This window comes from Cherax quadricarinatus, chromosome 27 (genome assembly GCF_038502225.1).
Source record: "Cherax quadricarinatus isolate ZL_2023a chromosome 27, ASM3850222v1, whole genome shotgun sequence".
Taxonomy (NCBI): Eukaryota; Metazoa; Arthropoda; class Malacostraca; order Decapoda; family Parastacidae; genus Cherax; species Cherax quadricarinatus.
In genome coordinates this window covers 24,446,067-24,468,047 of record NC_091318.1, presented here as the reverse complement: position 1 = coordinate 24,468,047, position 21,981 = coordinate 24,446,067, and the positions used below count along the sequence as shown (strand labels likewise).

At 47.5% G+C, this 21,981-nt stretch overlaps 1 protein-coding gene across 2 annotated transcripts in view; it reads left to right on the top strand.

Annotated features, from left to right (window-relative positions):
• Positions 1-21,981, top strand: part of LOC128691137 (ras GTPase-activating protein raskol) — a 791,339-nt gene that overhangs the window by 699,083 nt on the left and 70,275 nt on the right. The window lies entirely within an intron of this gene.

Sequence of the window (21,981 nt, the reverse complement as noted above, 5' to 3'; positions counted from 1 at the left end):
CTGCTACTCGCGTGCCACTGCTGCACCACGGCGCTGCACTACTGCGCACACTGGGTTCATAGATCACTGGTCCATAGGTTCATAGGTCTACTGGTCCTTAGATTCACTGGTCCATAGGTTCATAGGTCACTGGTCCTTAGATTCACTGGTCCATAGGCTCACAGGCCACTGGTCCTTAGGTTCACTGGTCCATAGGTTCATAGATCACTGGTCCATAGGTTCACAGGTCACTGGTCCATAGGCTCACAGGCCACTGGTCCATAGGTTCACAGGTCTACTGGTCCATAGGTTCACAGGTCCATAGGTTCACTGTCTACTGGCCCATAGGTTCACTGGTCTACTGGTCCATAGGTTCACTGGTCTACTGGTCCATAGGTTCACAGGTCTACTGGTCCATAGGTTCACAGGTCCATAGGTTCACTGTCTACTGGTCCATAGGTTCACTGTCTACTGGTTCATAGGTTCACTGGTCTACTGGTCCATAGGTTCACGGGTCTGCTGGTCCATAGGTTCACTGGTCTACTGGTTCATAGGTTCACAGGTCTACTGGTCCATAGGTTCACAGGTCCATAGGTTCACTGTCTACTGGTCCATAGGTTCACTGTCTACTGGTTCATAGGTTCACTGGTCTACTGGTCCATAGGTTCACGGGTCTGCTGGTCCATAGGTTCACTGGTCTACTGGTTCATAGGTTCACAGGTCTACTGGTCCATAGGTTCACAGGTCCATAGGTTCACTGTCTACTGGTCCATAGGTTCACTGTCTACTGGTCCATAGGTTCACTGGTCTACTGGTCCATAGGTTCACTGGTCTACTGGTCCATAGGTTCACAGGTCTACTGGTCCATAGGTTCACAGGTCTACTGGTCCATAGGTTCACAGGTCTACTGGTCCATAGGTTCACAGGTCCATAGGTTCACTGTCTACTGGTCCATAGGTTCACTGGTCTACTGATCCATAGGTTCGCTGGTCTACTGGTCCATAGGTTCACAGGTCTACTGGTCCATAGGTTCACTGTCTGCTGGTCCATAGGTTCACTGCTCTACTGGTCCATAGGTTCACTGGTCTACTGGTCCATAGGTTCACAGGTCTACTGGTCCATAGGTTCACATGTCTACTGGTCCATAGGTTCACAGGTCCATAGGCTCACTGTCTACTTGCCCATAGGTTCACTGGTCTACTGGTCCATAGGTTCACTGCTCTACTGGTCCATAGGTTCACAGGTCTACTGGTCCATAGGTTCACAGGTCTACTGGTCCATAGGTTCACAGGTCCATAGGCTCACTGCCTACTGGCCCATAGGTTCACTGGTCTACTGGTCCATAGGTTCACTGCTCTACTGGTCCATAGGTTCACAGGTCTACTGGTCCATAGGTTCACAGGTCCATAGGTTCACTGTCTACTGGTCCATAGGTTCACTGTCTACTGGTCCATAGGTTCACTGGTCTACTGGTCCATAGGTTCACGGGTCTGCTGGTCCATAGGTTCACTGGTCTACTGGTTCATAGGTTCACAGGTCTACTGGTCCATAGGTTCACAGGTCCATAGGTTCACTGTCTACTGGTCCATAGGTTCACTGTCTACTGGTCCATAGGTTCACTGGTCTACTGGTCCATAGGTTCACTAGTTACTGGTCCATAGGTTCACTAGTTACTGGTCCATAGGTTCACAGGTCTACTGGTCCATAGGTTCACTGGTCTACTGGTCCATAGGTTCACAGGTCTACTGGTCCATAGGTTCACAGGTCTACTGGTCCATAGGTTCGCTGGTCTACTGGTCCATAGGTTCACTGGTCTACTGATCCATAGGTTCGCTGGTCTACTGATCCATAGGTTCGCTGGTCTACTGGTCCATAGGTTCACTGGTCTACTAGTCCATAGGTTCGCTGGTCTACTGGTCCATAGGTTCACTGGTCTACTAGTCCATAGGTTCGCTGGTCTACTGGTCCATAGGTTCGCTGGTCTACTGGTCCATAGGTTCGCTGGTCTACTGGTCCATAGTTTCACAGTCCTTGAAATTTCAAAGGCAGGTACAGTGTGTGAACTTTCAATCGTGATGTTAGTAAGTAAGTAAGTAAGTTTATTCAGGTATACACAAATACAGTTACATAGAATTATCATACATAGCAGCATATGTGTAGAGAACCTGGGATAACCCAAAAAAGTCAGACAGAGTGACTTATTATGTTTGTTGTACAAGTTGTGAGAGGCAGCAAGGAAGCGAGTGATAGTGAAGGTGTTTTCTTCTTCGGTTCACTGTCTTGGTTTGGGTCACTGACCTGGGTGTTGGGGAACACCCGGTGTGTATTGCGACTAGCAACAGCGACAGCAGCGAACACTGCAACGGTATCTAACAGAACGAGAGCATCAACACACACACACACACACACACACACACACACACACACACACACACACACACACACACACACACACACACACACACACACATACATGCACACACACACACAGTAAGAAGAGAACCACATACCGTAACCAACAGTCTAATGAAACACGCAACTGCTGCTCTTTTTTTATACTAATTTTCGGTGAACGAACCCTGTTTGGTGCGCATCTCTGCGAATAAGTGGGTGTTTATGCATATGTGCGTGTTTCTGTCAGCACCTGTAATACAGGCAAGAAAAGTACGTCGTAAATGTGCTTGGGAAATTTTTGAGGGAGCAGTTCTAAATTTACTCCTTACGGGAGTACTGCAGACGGTGCAAAGTACCCCAGTGGAAGGCAAAGGTGCAACTAATGCACTAAGAGACAATTCAGTTAGTGCAAAGGGACCACGACTTCTCAGGGGATTCAGGGGAAAACTCTTAGTTGGACTCGGAGTCCTCCAGTATCCTGGAGCGGGGATGTTGCTGTTCTGAGGATCGGTTGAACTGTGATGTCTGCGGTCTGGCTTCTGCCAATACAGCTATTGAATGATGGTGAAGGATTAAGGTTGGATGTAAACTTTCTTACGTTACCTTACACCACCAGATGATGTAGAGTCGGACCAGTAGTCCACAACGTGTCAGCATTGAGGAGCGAGTTTGACAAGTCAAATTTAAAAAAGGGCCGCATTTTGTAATTTCTCTAATGTTTATGAATAATAGCAACATTATTTTGTAATTGCTGACACTGTGCATTGTGGAAGATATATAAACGTGAATTCATAATTTCATGTGAGGGCCGCATCCATTTTTTAGAAGGGCCACATGCGGCCCTCACGACGCAGCTTGGAGACCCCTGAATTGCAAACCAGACGAAGTGTAAACTTTGCCAGAGGGACAGTTGTTACACCTTGCGTCACTATGTGCTGGTATGCAATAAAATTAATGAATTCAGAGACAACTCGCTTAGAAATGTACAAGAAATGTCAAAGTGTTTTATCCACGGTCGTATATTCCAATCATTCTGGAAAAATACCCTGACTTTGCTTACTGTAAATAAAGCATTACCACTTTGTGTGTGTGTGTACCTTTGTATATATCTGCACCTGTGTGTTTACCTGGAGTTTACCTGGAGAGAGTTCCGGGGGTCAACGCCCCCGCGGCCCGGTCTGTGACCAGGCCGTGTGTGTATATACTTCGTATATATCTGCACCTGTGTATGTACCTGTGCATATACTGCACAAGGTGTTACATATAAGGTTGTTCTACAGCATCAAAGAAAGCATTTCCTTGAGTGTTTTCTTGTTGAGAAAGGGATCAAATTATAGCTCAAGTGTATTTGTTTTATTTGCCTATGTGCTTGTACTTATCTGTTGTTTGTCCATCACACAGTCTCTCTGTTTGTCACTATGACAGTATCAGTCAGTTTATCAGTGTCTTTATGTAGTTCTGCCTCATACTTCAAACAAGATGTTCAGAGGTATGTACAGACACTGTGGAATGAAAGGTTACATTAAACCGCGTCAGGAAACAGGACGAGTGCTTCCTGACGCGGGTCATAGTGACCCGCCGCTCGAGCTTTTGGTCATATGACCGAGGCCTTCCGCTGGCTTACCGGTCCACCCCTTTAAAAATTAAGGTTATAAGTTCTGTAGACTGAAACCAGTGCAGTATGACTCACGAAATCGAAACAACACGATTGCAAAGAACTACGGGACGGGAGACAATTGAACCAATGTAAGCACAACACGAGGAGCTGGGTTGGTAGCTCACTCAGCTCACACATTGAAGTCCGTTGTTCGATTCCCGGTACGGGTTAAAATATTAGGGCGTCTTTCCTTAAGACACCTGCTATCCCTGTTCACCTAGCAATAAATAGGTACCTGGGTGTTAGCCGACTGATGTGGGTCGCATCCTGAGGACAAAATTAACCCAAGTTACTCGAAATGCTTTCCATAACCAGGAACTTTCTATATAAGCAGCTATGGTTTGTATAAGTTGTATCATGTACTTGTAGAAATAAATATTATTATTAATGCACACTAATAGGCAGTGGGAATCATAGGTGTGGCGAGTGTACAGACAACCTTCACTGTTCGTATGAATTCATTCAAGCACCTAATTACTGAGAACGCCTGAAGTTCCTTGAACTGTAGTCCCTGGAACATGGAGATATCCTCTGGATTAAAATTCCATGGCCTTGTACCTAAAAGATACCGGAAGGATGTCTTCCGGGGTAACGCCCGGTCCCAGACCAAGCCTCTTGGTGGATCAAGGCCTGATCAGTCAGGCACACACGCGGTCCAAAGTCAAGGAACTGATTTGCGGAACTTTTCTAGTTCCCCCTTGAAGACAGCCTGGCCCATGGCCTGGCTCCGGGAGTAAAAAGACTCGCGAAACTCATCAAAGGTATATCATAGGTAAGGTATACATTAGTGGGACACAATACATCATAATTAGCACTTGAAGTTTCTGGAAGATTAATTCCAAATGTGTGCACTAATATTACTCCCCACGAGAGTAAGAGGCTCGACAGACGGTGTAAAATACCTCCAGTGTAAAGCAGAGTTGCCATGAGCACACTGAGAGAAAACTCAGTAAGTGTAAAGGCTTGATAAAGCTCCTGGAGAGCGAAACGTTGCCACAATAAAATGTCACATTAGTTGCACTTGTGTCCTTTTACTTTACAAAGTGTAAAGGGACTAAGACTCAGCACCCTCCTAGTGTACTTAAGTTAAACTGACAGTACACCTCTAACTGTCTTCAAGAGACAACTTGATAACTTCCTCAAGTTATCTTTTAATTAGACGGGCTTTGGTGCTTCAGTTGAACTGAGTGCGGTCGGCACCAACAGCTTAATTGATCACGCCATCAACCAGAGGGGGCATTGATCTCCGGAATCGTTTACGAGCAGTCTTCAGGTAATAAGTTATATTAGAAGTGAGTGGATCGAGCAGGGAAGCCACGGAGTGTAGAAAGATTTCGTACATAGTTTCAAAATAATGTACGGCAGAGATCAAGAAATTAGAGAAAAACTACACCAGACTGTTAGGAGTACGCAGCGCCAGCATGGAGCCCGCATCTCATGAATTATATAAAGAAACTTTACAATCTAAGGTTCACTACGAGACAGAAAAGAATGAATTAATTGAAGAGAAGAGAGGAGAATCGGGGGACACATGATTCTAACATACAAAATACTCAAGGATAGAGTGGACCATTGTGAAGAGATGGAGTCAACAGTCATGGTGGGCAAATCGAATCATAGGGAGGTTACGAAGTACTTTTTTCAGGCGTATCCTAAGTGAAATACATTAGGTGACGATATGATGGGGCAGACGCTGTACATAGATGTGATATAAATGGTTTGGAAAACCGACAAGTTGAACATTGATGGAATGAACACATCAACTCCAGGCTGAGGGACTGATTACCTCAAACTCCTCATCTTTCACCATTCTTCTGTGTATTGGACTGAAGAAGCCACTGGCTGGAGAAGTGTTGCCACAACGAAGATTCCCAAATGTTGCACAAGTGTCTCATTCCTCAACGTAAGAGGTTGCACCAACAGCTGTGAGTATTCCTGCAACTCCTACAAGGTGAGTATGAGTACTGATCATCTAGTTGAGTGTGGAGAGGCGGGTCCAAGAGTTGTAACTCAAAAGCCACAACATCAATTTGGTAATTACTTACCGCAAGGGCCCACAAAAGAACTTACTTCCCGCTCACTCTTCCTACTCTTCCCATGATCATGTTTACAAGGTCGCAACCCCCTTCCCCTCCCCTCCCCTACACACACACACACACACACACACACACACACACACACACACACACACACACACACACACACACACACACACACACACAGTTGTTAGGAAGTGGAACAATTTGGAGAGTGTAGTGGAGGCAGGGTCCATACTTAGTTTTAAGAAGAGGTTCGATAAAGCTCATGGAGAAGGGAGAGAATGGACCTAGTAGCGATCAGCGAAGAGGCGAGGCCAGGAGCTATGAATCGACTCCTGCAACCACAAGTAGGTGAGTACACAGCCAAGAGCTGTGAATTGACCCCTGCAACCACATATATAGGTTAGCACAAACACACACACACACACACACACACACACACACACACACACACACACACACACACACACACACACACACAGACGCGGACCAGACAGGTCTACAAAGAGACCTGGACAGGCTGGATGTGTGGTCCAGAAACTGGCTCCTAGAATTTAACCCCGCCAAATGCAAAGTCATGAAGATCGGAGGAGGGCAAAGAAGACTGCAGACAGAGTATAGGCTAGGTGGCCAAAGGCTGCAAACCTCACTCAAGGAGAAAGACCTAGGAGTGAGTATAATACCGAGTACATCGCCAGAAGCACACATTAACCAGATAACTGCTGCGGCATATGGGCGCTTGGCAAACCTGAGAATAGCGTTCCGGTACCTCAGTAAGGAATCGTCAGGCCCATACTGGAGTACGCAGCACCAGTTTGGAACCCACACCTGGTCAAACACGTCAAGAAATAAGAGAAAGTGCAAAGGTTTGCAACAAGGCTAGTTCCAGAACTAAGGGGAATGTCCTATGAAGAAAGGTTAAGGGAAATCGGTCTGACAACACTGGAGGACAGGAGGGTCAGGGGAGACATGATAACGACATACAAAATACTGCGTGGAATAGATAAGGTGGACAGAGACAGGATGTTCCAGAGATGGGACACAGAAACAAGGGGTCACAATTGTAAGCTGAAGACTCAGATGAGTCAAAGGGATGTTAGGAAGTATTTCTTCAGTCATAGAGTAGTTAGGAAGTGGAATAGTCTGGCAAGCGATGTAGTGGAGGCAGGAACTATACATAGTTTTAAGACGAGGTATGATAAAGATCATGGAGCAGGGGGAGACAGGACCTAGTAGCGGTCGGTGAAGAGGCGGGGCCAGGAGCTGAGTCTCGACCCCTGCAACCACAATTAGGTGAGTACACACACACACACACACACACACACACACACACACACACAGCTTGACATTGAACCATGGTCGGGGAAACACGAAAAAAATGGAATATTATATATGTCATGCGATGTTCTTGTGTCCAGCATTATGGACGCCCCTCGTTCCCCTCCCTCCCTTTCCCCTTATCTCCCTCCCCTCCCTTTCCATCCCCTCCTCCTCTCGTTGCCAAGGCTACGGACAAGCACAAACGTCGTTGATACTAAACTGACATTCTTCACGGCGGAGGGGGTCTCTTGATGCTGGGGAATGGCTCTTGATCCAAGGAACTGGAACTCCTCCCTTCCCTCGAATCAGGCTTGCTTGCCACCCAATTCCTAGGCACTATAGCCATTCCTTATTTGAGATTTTAAGCGCGTGTTCTACCCTTGGAATACCAGGATAAAAAAATTTACTTTTGCTGCTACTGCTATTACTACTGCTACTACTACTACTACTACTGCTGCTACTACTACAATTACTACTACTGCTGCTACTATTACTACTACTGCTGCTACTACTACAATTACTACTACTGCTGCTACTATTACTACTACTACATTTATTTGTCATTTTTTCTTGTATTCCTTTAGTACCTCTTACGTCTCCTACCGTTCCTGCACTGTCATTATTCTCACCAATCACCATCATAGACAAAGGCTTGTTTGCAGGGGCCAACTATTCATAATTATGGTGGGCGCAATTACTGGCCATAACGCAGCTCTGGCGGTTCAGGTAATGACTGATGGCCAGTTACCTCATAACGACACCAACGTGACTAATTGACTCGAACCGCTGTTTGTTGTTTGATAGTTAATTTGTTGATAGTAATGATGGAGGAGGGTAGTTTATGGTGGGGGTAGGTAGGTAGGGAATGTTTTTGTTTATTGTGGTGGTGGTGATTGTAGTTGTAATGGGAATTATCGTGGTTAAACAGTAAACGCATTTGCTGTGGTTGTAGGTGATGGTTATTGTACTTGTAGATGACTGTTATTGTTAGCTATGTGATCTGTCTGGCCTTCAGGAGTAACATTTTTTTTTTTTGCTGTCTCCATCCTGCTTTTGTTTAATGGACTGCTGAACGTTGATTCATATTGATTTTTTAGAATTTCGCTCATTGCCTTTTCGTCATCAGTGTATGAACCTCCTGTGATTCATGATCCAGTGCTATAGGTAGCTTTTAGATATTGTATGTGTAGAAATATTTGGGTTTTCTAGGAATATCCTGGACAACCTTTTGCTGCCTTTGTGCTTCTTCTGTCTCATAAAAAAACAGAGTTGATCTCTCGGCAAAAGTTATCTTTCCTTCCTTCGTTGTCTTATATTTACATTTTTAAGCAGTTTGGAAACCGTTTTTCTACGTCTTTACATTTTTGTACGTCTTTACATTTTTCTACGTCTTTACATTTTTCTACGTCTTTACATTTTTCTACGTCTTTACATTTTTCTACGTCTTTACATTTTTCTACGTCTTTACATTTTTCTACGTCTTTACATTTTTCTACGTCTTTACATTTTTCTACGTCTTTACATTTTTCTACGTCTTTACATTTTTCTACGTCTTTACATTTTTCTACGTCTTTACATTTTTCTACGTCTTTACATTTTTCTACGTCTTTACATTTTTCTACGTCTTTACATTTTTCTACGTCTTTACATTTTTCTACGTCTTTACATTTTTCTACGTCTTTACATTTTTCTACGTCTTTACATTTTTCTACGTCTTTACATTTTTCTACGCTCTCTACTTTTGATTTTCGTTTAGTCTTTCTCAGAGGTTTGTATATTTTACGCAGATGTTGTATGCTTCTGTATTCAGGTTTTGCAAGCACTGGTGAGGGTTTAAGGGGATCTTGGCTGTTATCCAGGATATGTCTGATAGTTCTTTGTTTATTTTGTCCCAATCAGTTCCCTGATTGTTGAAGTTAAACTTACTGGACATTTTTTGTCTCTGTATATATTTGCGTACGTCTCTGCATGTGCATATGTGTTTAAATGTCTTTGTGTATGTTTCTCTGTTTTATATGTGTATATATGTACTCACCTATTTGTGATTGTAGTGTTAAAATATCAGCTTTCTCTTTACATCTGTCCAAGCTTCACTTACTCTTTACATCTTTCCAAGCTTCACTCTTTTTGTGCATTTGTCCAAGCTTCGCTTTCTCTGTGCATCTGTCCAAGCTTTAATGTGTATCTGTGTTGATCTCGTTCTGTCTCTTGGCACATCTATTTCTGAATGTCTACAAATATAATTTCTTATACTCATCTATCGTTCTGTCTTACCCGTCTATCTGTGTTTGTCTTACTTGTCTTCTGTGTGTGTGTGTGTCTGCGTCATTCAGTGACTCAGTCTGGCGGTATTAATGATGAGGTGAGGGTTCGTGCCTTCCCATTAGGGTCGTGGGAGACGGTGTGCTCAAGGTTGTTTATTATCGCCCTAGATGCACCCAGAGGAGTACAGACCCTTCCCATTGTCTATCCTCCCTCCCTGTCTTCTTTTCTCCCTGCCTTCCCTCCCTTGCTTCCTCCTCTTTTCTCTCTATCCTTATTTTTTCTCATCTTTCCCTACTTAATTTTCCTACCTTACCTCCTCACCTAATTCCTATATCCCAACTTTTTCCTCTCCTCCCATCCTTTACTTCGTTCTTCCCCCTCCCCACTCCCTCCCTCCCTTTGCTCCCTTGCCCTCCTCTCCCTTGTTCCCACACTCAGCAATTATACCAAACTAGTCAGTCCCTCGTTGAGAAAATCTTGTGGTTGGGGCTCCCAGCCAGCGTGTACAGTATATATGTACGTCGCTCTGGAATGACTCTTACCAGTCTAGTTCTGGGAAGGTGTGGAAGGTCAGGTGTGTCTGTCTTGGGCAGGTGTGGAAGGTCGGGTGTGTCTTGGGCAGGTCTGGAAAGTCAGGTGTGTATCTATCACGATTCAGACATGATGATTAGTGTGTGTACTCACCTATTTGTGGTTGCAGGGCTCGAATCACAGCTCCTGCCCCCGCCTCCTGTGTTTGTATAAATATGTGTGTGTGGTTCCTGGATAGCTGTGTTATTGCAAACCTCAGAAACTCGTAATCCCGGTTGTCAGACTTGCAGATGGTATCCAGGTACCTCAGCTGCATGTTCGCCAGGATCCTGTTCAAGTTGGTAGGCAGCAACAACCCAGGGAGGAACAACCCTCTTCTCGAAAGAGTGAATTGTAAACCTGTGTATTTTCTTGCTCTCTGGCGGGATTGCTGGTGTTTCCTGTCTCATGAACATGTACGATGACAGGTAAATCTTGCGAACTTCCGCTTTCATTCAGTATACACATAACGTCGTCTAGAGTTTCGTCTTCAGAGTGTGTGGGGTTTATGGGAGTTTTAAGAAGTATTTTTTTCCTGCCTGAAGATGATTAGGTAATGGAAGGATCTGTGGCCGGGGGAAGGGGAATAAAGTGTTAGAAGCGGAGTTCATCCACAGTTTTAGAAGTAGGTACGGTGGGTTCCATGAGACCAGGGACAGCATTCGATCCTTCTTCAGCAGTTGAGAGGTTGGGTCCAGGACACACACACACACACACACACACACACACACACACACACACACACACACAAACACACACACAAACACACACACACACACACACACACACACACACACACACACACACACACACACACACACACACACACACACACACACACACACACACACACACACACACACACCGTCGACCTGACGACACTGGAGGACAGGAGAGATAGGGGGGACATGATAACGACATATAAAATACTGAGAGGAATTGACAAGGTGGACAGAGACAGAATGTTCCAGAGATGGGACACAGCAACAAGGGGACACAGCTGGAAATTGAAGACACAGATGAATCACAGGGATGTTAGGAAGTATTTCTTGAGTCACAGAGTAGTCAAGAAGTGGAATAGTCTGGGAAGTGATGTAGTGGAGGCAGGATCCATACATAGCTATAAAGCTCACGGTGCAGGGAGAGTGACCCAGTAGCGGCCAGTGAAGAGGCGGGGCCAGGAGCTATGACTCGACCCCTGCAACCACAACTAGGTGAGTACACACACACACACACACACACACACACACACACACACACACACACACACACACACACACACACACACACAGTTGAAATTTACATTAAAATGTGTGGCGTGCTTTCCCAGGAATATATAACGACCTGGACGGGTAAATTCTTTATTTCACACCTTGTTTTATGATTGGCACCAGACAGGTTTATTTTAGCTCTTCTGGTTTATAGCTTATGTATCTGGTTTAGTAGCCTGACCGCTTCTATACCTTATATATGCTTAATAATAACCCACATGGAGACACAAACTAAGAGGATTAAATGATCTGTATATTTCGATCCCCATTGCGATCCTCTTCAGCTGAAGAGGATCCCAGAAGGGGATCGAAATATACAGATCAATTAATCTCCTGAGATTATGTCTCCATGTAGGTTATTACTGAGTATTGACAAGTCTTAATTATACTTCAGTTATTCATCAAGGATAGTGTTAACACTGTGCACCATCTGTCAGTATTAAAGACAGTGTTAAAACTGTGCACCATCTGCCAGTATTAAAGACAGTGTTAACACTGTGCACCATCTCTCAGTATTAAGAACAGTGTTAACACTGTGTGCACCATCTCTCAGTGTTAAGAACAGTGTTAACACTGTGTACACCATCTCTCAGTATTAAGAACAGTGTTAACACTGTGTGCACCATCTCTCAGTGTTAAGAACAGTGTTAACACTGTGTACACCATCTCTCAGTATTAAGAACAGTGTTAACACTGTGTGCACCATCTCTCAGTACTAAGAACAGTGTTAACACTGTGTGCACCATTTCTCAGTATTAAGAACAGTGTTAACACTGTGTGCACCATTTCTCAGTATTAAGAACAGTGTTAACACTGTGTGCACCATCTCTCAGTGTTAAGAACAGTGTTAACACTGTGTGCACCATTTCTCAGTATTAAGAACAGTGTTAACACTGTGTGCACCATCTCTCAGTATTAAGAACAGTGTTAACACTGTGTGCACCATCTCTCAGTATTAAGAACAGTGTTAACACTGTGTGCACCATCTCTCAGTATTAAGAACAGTGTTAACACTGTGTGCACCATTTCTCAGTATTAAGAACAGTGTTAACACTGTGTACACCATCTCTCAGTATTAAGAACAGTGTTAACACTGTGTGCACCATCTCTCAGTATTAAGAACAGTGTTAACACTGTGTGCACCATCTCTCAGTATTAAGAACAGTGTTAACACTGTGTGCACCATCTCTCAGTATAAAGAACAGTGTTAACACTGTGTGCACCGTTTCTCAGTATTAAGAACAGTGTTAACACTGTGTGCACCATTAAGAACAGTGTTAACACTGTGTACACCATCTCTCAGTATTAAGAACAGTGTTAACACTGTGTGCACCATCTCTCATTATTAAAAACAGTGTTAACACAGTGTGCACCATTTCTCAGTATTTAGAACAGTGTTAACACTGTGTGCACCATCTCTCAGTATTAAGAACAGTGTTAACACTGTGTGCACCATCTCTCAGTATTAAGAACAGTGTTAACACTGTGTGCACCATCTCTCAGTATTAAGAACAGTGTTAACACTGTGTGCACCATCTCTCAGTATTAAGAACAGTGTTAACACTGTGTGCACCATCTCTCAGTGTTAAGAACAGTGTTAACACTGTGTACACCATCTCTCAGTGTTAAGAACAGTGTTAACACTGTGTACACCATCTCTCAGTGTTAAGAACAGTGTTAACACTGTGTACACCATCTCTCAGTGTTAAGAACAGTGTTAACACTGTGTACACCATCTCTCAGTATTGAGAAAAGTGTTAACACTGTGCACCATCTCTCAGTATTGAGAAAAGTGTTAACACTGTGCGCACCATCTCAGTATTAAGGACAGTGTTAACACTGTGTGCACCATCTCAGTATTAAGGACAGTGTTAACACTGTGTGCACCATCTCTCAGTATTAAGAACAGTGTTAACACTGTGTGCACCATCTCTCAGTGTTAAGAACAGTGTTAACACTGTGTGCACCATCTCTCAGTATTAAGAACAGTGTTAACACTGTGTGCACCATCTCTCAGTGTTAAGAACAGTGTTAACACTGTGTGCACCATCTCTCAGTATTAAGAACAGTGTTAACACTGTGTGCACCATCTCTCAGTATTAAGAACAGTGTTAACACTGTGTGCACCATCTCTCAGTGTTAAGAACAGTGTTAACACTGTGTGCACCATCTCTCAGTATTAAGAACAGTGTTAACACTGTGTGCACCATCTCTCAGTATTAAGAACAGTGTTAACACTGTGTGCACCATCTCTCAGTGTTAAGAACAGTGTTAACACTGTGTGCACCATCTCTCAGTATTAAGAACAGTGTTAACACTGTGTGCACCATCTCTCAGTATTAAGAACAGTGTTAACACTGTGTACACCATCTCTCAGTATTAAGAACAGTGTTAACACTGTGTGCACCATCTCTCAGTATTAAGAACAGTGTTAACACTGTGTACACCATCTCTCAGTATTAAGAACAGTGTTAACACTGTGTGCACCATCTCTCAGTATTAAGAACAGTGTTAACACTGTGTACACCATCTCTCAGTGTTAAGAACAGTGTTAACACTGTGTGCACCATCTCTCAGTGTTAAGAACAGTGTTAACACTGTGTGCACCATCTCTCAGTGTTAAGAACAGTGTTAACACTGTGTACACCATCTCTCAGTATTAAGAACAGTGTTAACACTGTGTGCACCATCTCTCAGTATTAAGAACAGTGTTAACACTGTGTGCACCATCTCTCAGTATTAAGAACAGTGTTAACACTGTGTACACCATCTCTCAGTATTAAGAACAGTGTTAACACTGTGTGCACCATCTCTCAGTATTAAGAACAGTGTTAACACTGTGTACACCATCTCTCAGTATTAAGAACAGTGTTAACACTGTGTACACCATCTCTCAGTATTAAGAACAGTGTTAACACTGTGTACACCATCTCTCAGTATTAAGAACAGTGTTAACACTGTGTACACCATCTCTCAGTATTAAGAACAGTGTTAACACTGTGTGCACCATCTCTCAGTATTAAGAACAGTGTTAACACTGTGTACACCATCTCTCAGTATTAAGAACAGTGTTAACACTGTGTGCACCGTTTCTCAGTATTAAGAACAGTGTTAACACTGTGTGCACCATCTCAGTATTAAGAACAGTGTTAACACTGTGTGCACCATCTCTCAGTATTAAGAACAGTGTTAACACTGTGTGCACCATCTCTCAGTATTGAGAAAAGTGTTAACACTGTGCACCATCTCTCAGTATTGAGAAAAGTGTTAACAGTGTGCGCACCATCTCTCACTGTGTACACCATCTCTCAGTATTAAGAACAGTGTTAACACTGTGTGCACCATCTCTCAGTATTAAGAACAGTGTTAACACTGTGTGCACCATCTCTCAGTATTAAGAACAGTGTTAACACTGTGTACACCATCTCTCAGTATTAAGAACAGTGTTAACACTGTGTGCACCATCTCTCAGTATTAAGAACAGTGTTAACACTGTGTACACCATCTCTCAGTATTAAGAACAGTGTTAACACTGTGTGCACCATCTCTCAGTATTAAGAACAGTGTTAACACTGTGTACACCATCTCTCAGTATTAAGAACAGTGTTAACACTGTGTACACCATCTCTCAGTATTGTAGTCACGCCTGGTGCGCTATTACCCAAATCATAATAGAATTAAGCCATCAGAATAGAACACAGGAACTCGGGGTGGAAAAAATTGTGTCACATTTTTTTGTCATTCCAGTTCGTTGAGCAAGAGTGGCAAAAAAAAGTCTATGGAAATATTTTAATAGAATTTTAGGAATTTTTCGCGGTTTTTTAATTGCATGGTGCGTGTGTGTGTGTGTGTGTGTGTGTGTTTTGGAGTTTGATGTGTGTTCATGTGTGTGTATTTACCAGTTTTGTCCCTGTGTGTGTACTCACCAGAGGGTACGGTCGTGTACTCACCAGACGGTACGGTCGTGTACTCACCAGACGGTACGGTCGTGTACTCACCAGACGGTACGGTCGTGTACTCACCAGACGGTACGGTCGTGTACTCACCAGACGGTACGGTCGTGTACTCACCAGAGGGTACGGTCGTGTACTCACCAGACGGTACGGTCGTGTACTCACCAGACGGTACGGTCGTGTACTCACCAGACGGTACGGTCGTGTACTCACCAGAGGGTACGGTCGTGTACTCACCAGACGGTACGGTCGTGTACTCACCAGACGGTACGGTCGTGTACTCACCAGACGGTACGGTCGTGTACTCACTAGAGGGTACGGTCGTGTACTCACCAGTCGGTACGGTCGTGTACTCACTAGAGGGTACGGTCGTGGTACGTTCGTGTACTCACCAGAGGGTACGTTCGTGTACTCACCAGACGGTACGGTCGTGTACTCACCAGAGGGTACGGTCGTGTACTCACCAGACGGTACGGTCGTGTACTCACCAGACGGTACGGTCGTGTACTCACCAGACGGTACGGTCGTGTACTCACCAGAGGGTACGGTCGTGTACTCACCAGACGGTACGGTCGTGTACTCACCAGACGGTACGGTCGTGTACTCACCAGACGGTACGGTCGTGTACTCACTAGAGGGTACGGTCGTGTACTCACCAGACGGTACGGTCGTGTACTCACTAGAGGGTACGGTCGTGTACTCACCAGAGGGTACGGTCGTGTACTCACCAGACGGTACGGTCGTGTACTCACCAGACGGTACGGTCGTGTACTCACCAGACGGTACGGTCGTGTACTCACCAGACGGTACGGTCGTGTACTCACTAGAGGGTACGGTCGTGTACTCACCAGACGGTACGGTCGTGTACTCACTAGAGGGTACGGTCGTGTACTCACCAGAGGGTACGGTCGTGTACTCACCAGAGGGTACGGTCGTGTACTCACCAGACGGTACGGTCGTGTACTCACCAGAGGGTACGGTCGTGTACTCACCAGACGGTACGGTCATGTACTCACCAGAGGGTACGGTCGTGTACTCACCAGACGGTACGGTCGTGTACTCACCAGACGGTACGGTCGTGTACTCACCAGACGGTCGGTACGTACGGTCGTGTACTCACCAGAGTCGGTACGTACGGTCGTGTACTCACCGGATGGTACGTTCGTGTACTCACCAGAGGGTACGTTCGTGTACTCACCAGAGGGTACGTTCGTGTACTCACCAGAGGGTACGTTCGTGTACTCACCAGAGGGTACGTTCGTGTACTCACCAGAGGGTACTGTCGTGTACTCACCAGAGGGTACGGTCGTGTACTCACCAGACGGTACGGTCGTGTACTCACCAGACGGTACGGTCGTGTACTCACCAGACGGTACGGTCGTGTACTCACCAGACGGTACGGTCGTGTACTCACCAGACGGTACGGTCGTGTACTCACCAGACGGTACGGTCGTGTACTCACCAGACGGTACGGTCGTGTACTCACCAGAGGGTACGGTCGTGTACTCACCAGAGGGTACGGTCGTGTACTCACCACGGTCGTGTACTCACCAGGGTACGGTCGTGTACTCACCAGAGGGTAGTACTCACCAGACGGTACGGTCGTGTACTCACCAGACGGTACGGTCGTGTACTCACCAGACGGTACGGTCGTGTACTCACCAGACGGTACGGTCGTGTACTCACCAGACGGTACGGTCGTGTACTCACCAGACGGTACGGTCGTGTACTCACCAGAGGGTACGGTCGTGTACTCACCAGACGGTACGGTCGTGTACTCACCAGACGGTACGGTCGTGTACTCACCAGAGGGTACGGTCGTGTACTCACCAGACGGTACGGTCGTGTACTCACCAGACGGTACGGTCGTGTACTCACCAGAGGGTACGGTCGTGTACTCACCAGACGGTACGGTCGTGTACTCACCAGACGGTACGGTCGTGTACTCACCAGACGGTACGGTCGTGTACTCACCAGACGGTACGGTCGTGTACTCACCAGACGGTACGGTCGTGTACTCACCAGACGGTACGGTCGTGTACTCACCAGACGGTACGGTCGTGTACTCACCAGAGGGTACGGTCGTGTACTCACCAGACGGTACGGTCGTGTACTCACCAGACGGTACGGTCGTGTACTCACCAGAGGGTACGGTCGTGTACTCACCAGAGGGTACGGTCGTGTACTCACCAGACGGTACGGTCGTGTACTCACCAGAGGGTACGGTCGTGTACTCACCAGAGGGTACGGTCGTGTACTCACCAGACGGTACGGTCGTGTACTCACCAGACGGTACGGTCGTGTACTCACCAGAGGGTACGGTCGTGTACTCACCAGACGGTACGGTCGTGTACTCACCAGAGGGTACGGTCGTGTACTCACCAGAGGGTACGGTCGTGTACTCACCAGAGGGTACGGTCGTGTACTCATCACCTTGTTAGTCATGTATGTAAGTTTGTTTAGGGACGAGATCTGTCTCCGTCTCTACAACACTTTTTATTCACTTCCGCCACCCTGTCCCCTATCAACACCCCGTCCCCTGTCCCCTATCAACACCCCGTCCCCTGTCCCCTATCAACACCCCGTCCCCTGTCCCCTATCAACACCCCGTCCCCTGTCCCCTATCAACACCCCGTCCCCTGTCCCCTATCAACACCCCGTCACCTGTCCCCTATCAACACCCCGTCCCCTGTCCCCTATCAACACCCCGTCCCCTGTCCCCTATCAACACCCCGTCCCCTGTCCCCTATCAACACCCCGTACCCTGTCCCCAATCAACACCCCGTCACCTGTCCCCTATCAACACCCCCTCCCCTGTCCCCTATCAACACCCCGTCCCCTGTCCCCTATCAACACCCCCTCCCCTGTCCCCTAAAAACACCCCCTCCCCTGTCCCCTATCAACACCCCGTCCCCTGTCCCCTATCAACCCCCCCTCACCTGTCCCCTATCAACACCCCCTCACCTGTCCCCTATCAACACCCCCTCCCCTGTCCCCTATCAACACCCCGTCCCCTGTCCCCTATCAACACCCCGTCCCCTGTCCCCTATCAACACCCCGTCCCCTGTCCCCTATCAACACCCCGTCACCTGTCCCCTATCAACACCCCGTCCCCTGTCCCCTATCAACACCCCGTCCCCTGTCCCCTATCAACACCCCGTCCCCTGTCCCCTATCAACACCCCGTACCCTGTCCCCTATCAACACCCCGTCACCTGTCCCCTATCAACACCCCCTCCCCTGTCCCCTATCAACACCCCGTCCCCTGTCCCCTATCAACACCCCGTCCCCTGTCCCCAATCAACACCCCCTCCCCTGTCCCCTATCAACACCCCGTCCCCTGTCCCCGATCAACACCCCCTCACCAGTCCCCTATCAACACCCCGTCACCTGTCCCCTATCAACACCCCCTCCCCTGTCCCCTATCAACACCCCGTCCCCTGTCCCCTATCAACACCCCGTCACCTGTCCCCTATCAACACCCCGTCCCCGGTCCCCTATAAAAACCCCGTCCCCGGTCCCCTATCAACACCCCGTCCCCTGTCCCCTATCAACACCCCGTCCCCTGTCCCCTATCAACACCCCGTCACCTGTCCCCTATCAACACCCCGTCCCCTGTCCCCTATCAACACCCCGTCACCTGTCCCCTATCAACACCCCGTCCCTGTCCCCTATCAACACCCCGTCACCTGTCCCCTATCAACACCCCGTCCCCTGTCCCCTATCAACACCCCGTCACCTGTCCCCTATCAACACCCCGTCACCTGTCCCCAATCAACACCCCCTCACCAGTCCCCAATCAACACCCCGTCCCCTGTCCCCTATCAACACCCCGTCACCTGTCCCCTATCAACACCCCGTCCCCTGTCCCCTATCAACACCCCCTAACCTGTCCCCTATCAACACCCCGTCCCCTGTCCCCTATCAACACCCCGTCACCTGTCCCCTATCAACACCCCGTCACCTGTCCCCTATCAACACCCCGTCCCCTGTCCCCTATCAACACCCCGTCACCTGTCCCCTATCAACACCCCGTCACCTGTCCCCGATCAACACCCCTGCCCCCTATCACCTGCCCCCTATCAACACCCCCTCATCTGTCCCCTATCAACACCCCCTCACCTGTCCCCTATCAACACCCCCTCATCTGTTCCCTATCAACACCCCCTCACCTGTCCCCTATTAACACCCTCTCACCTGTCCCCTATCAACACCCCATCCCCTGTCCACTATCAACACCCCTTCACCTATCCCCTATCAACACCCTCTCCCCTGTCCCCTATCAACACCCCGTCACCTGTCCCCTATCAACACATCGTCCCATGTCCCCTATCAACACCCCCTCACCTGTCCCCTATCAACAGCCCCTCCCCTGTTCCCTGTTAGCACCCCCTTCCCTCGTCCCCTATCAACACCCTCTCACCTGTCTCCTATCAACACCCCCTCCCCTGTCCCCTATCAACACCCCCTCACCTATCCCCTATCAACACCCCTTACACTGTCCCCTATCAACACCCCCTCCCCTGTCCCCTATCAACACCCCCCTCCCTTGTCCCCTATCAACACCCCGTCACCTGTCCCCTATCAACACCCCGTCCCATGTCCCCTATCAACACCCCGTCACCTGTCCCCTATCAACAGCCCCTCCCCCCCTGTTCCCTGTTAGCACCCCCCTCCCTCGTCCCCTATCAACACCCCCTCACCTGTCCCCTATCAACACCCCCTCCCCTGTCCCCTATCAACACCCCCTCACCTATCCCCTATCACACCCCTTTCTCTGTCCCTTATCAACACCCCCTCCCCTGTCCCCTGTTAGCACTCCCCTCCCTTGTCCCCTATCAACACCCCCTCCCCTGTCCCCTATCAACACCCCCTCAACTGTCCCCTATCAACACCCCCTCACCTGTCCCCTATCAACACCCCCACACCAGTCCCCTATCCACACCCCCTCCCCTGTCCCCTATCAACACCTCCTCACCTGTCCCCTATCAACACTCCTTCCCCTGTTCCCTATCAACACCCCCTCCCCTGTCCCCTATCAACACCCCCTCCCCTGTTTCCTATTAACACCCCCTCCCTTGTCCCCTATCAACATCCCCTCCCCTCTCAGCGTCACCTCACACCTCCCACCTGTGCAGCACACAGCAAGTGGCCTGAGCCTTGCCGGACTCACACTTGAGAGTGAACAAGTACACAGTTAAACTTAACCACCTCGCACTCTCGTGAAGACACCAACAGATTAACAGGTCAACAGACTATCACGCCAACAGACCAAGAAATCAACAGACTAACAGGTAACGAATCAACAGAACGCGTAAGTTCAGACCAGCTCCTCCTCCTCCTCCTCTTCACCCTCTCAGATTTGTCACCTTAACGAGATATAACCTGGAGGTTTTACCTGAAGTTGCTTCTGGAGGTCATCGACCATCCCCTCCCCCGCGGCCCGGTCCTAGACCAGGTCTCCTGGTTGCTGGCCTGACCTAGCAAGCTCGATGGTGAGGTTTGAGGTTTGCGTCTATGGGTACTGTTGTATCTGGGAGGGGTGGCACTCTTCTCACAGGATGTATATTAAAACCCACAGAGGTACAGATGGCATTCTCGCTACAGGGTGAAACTCTCCCCACAGGATGCTTGCCTGATTAATTACCCAGCATCTGTCTTCGTATCAATGGCTGGGACATTTCCTGACCCTCTTGGGGAAGGGAGGAAGTTCAGGTTATAGCTTTTAGGTCTTTCAGTGGAGTTGAGCTACAGCTCCTCCCTTTCCTCTTGAAAGTTTTGAGACAACTGCTCGACCTCTTACTGGCGTTGAGGTACAGACCAGCTCTGAGAGATATAAACCCACTGTCTCACACCCAGAATGCTGCGTCACTTAGGATCAGTTCTTAGAGACGTACGCCCACTGTCTTACACCTAGAATGCTGCGCCACTTTGGATCATTTCTTAGAGACGAACGCCTACTGTCTCACACCCAGAATGCGTCAGAATCCTGTCTTCCGCTATTGCTCTCTTCCTAAGTCAATATCTGGGCGGGAGAACTTGTGTGATGTGGCGGTAAATTGTTGGTAGTGATTCACGCAGCCATACAATGTGTGTGTGTGTGTGTGTGTGTGTGTGTGTGTGTGTGTGTGTGTGTGTGTGTGTGTGTGTGTGTGTGTGAGAGAGAGAGAGAGAGAGAGAGAGAGAGAGAGAGAGAGAGACAGACAGACAGACAGACAGACACAGACAGACAGACAGACAGACAGAGACTGACTGACTCATGGTCTTCTGTAAGAAAGGTATTTGTCTAGATCTGTACAGTTCTCGATCTGTTTCGCGCGTGATATTTCCTCTCTGATATAATTACATTCGTCTAAAAGTCTATAAACAAACATTATCCACTCTTCCTTCTACACTTCTTGCGTCTCCCCGTAGGGTCGCACACACCAGCTTCTGTCCCCATCCTCTGGTATCTAGCATGTGGAACTTAGGAAGCCTAGCTGAACGTTGGGAGATAATTACAGAGATAATGGCGGAGATAATTTATTGAACGGA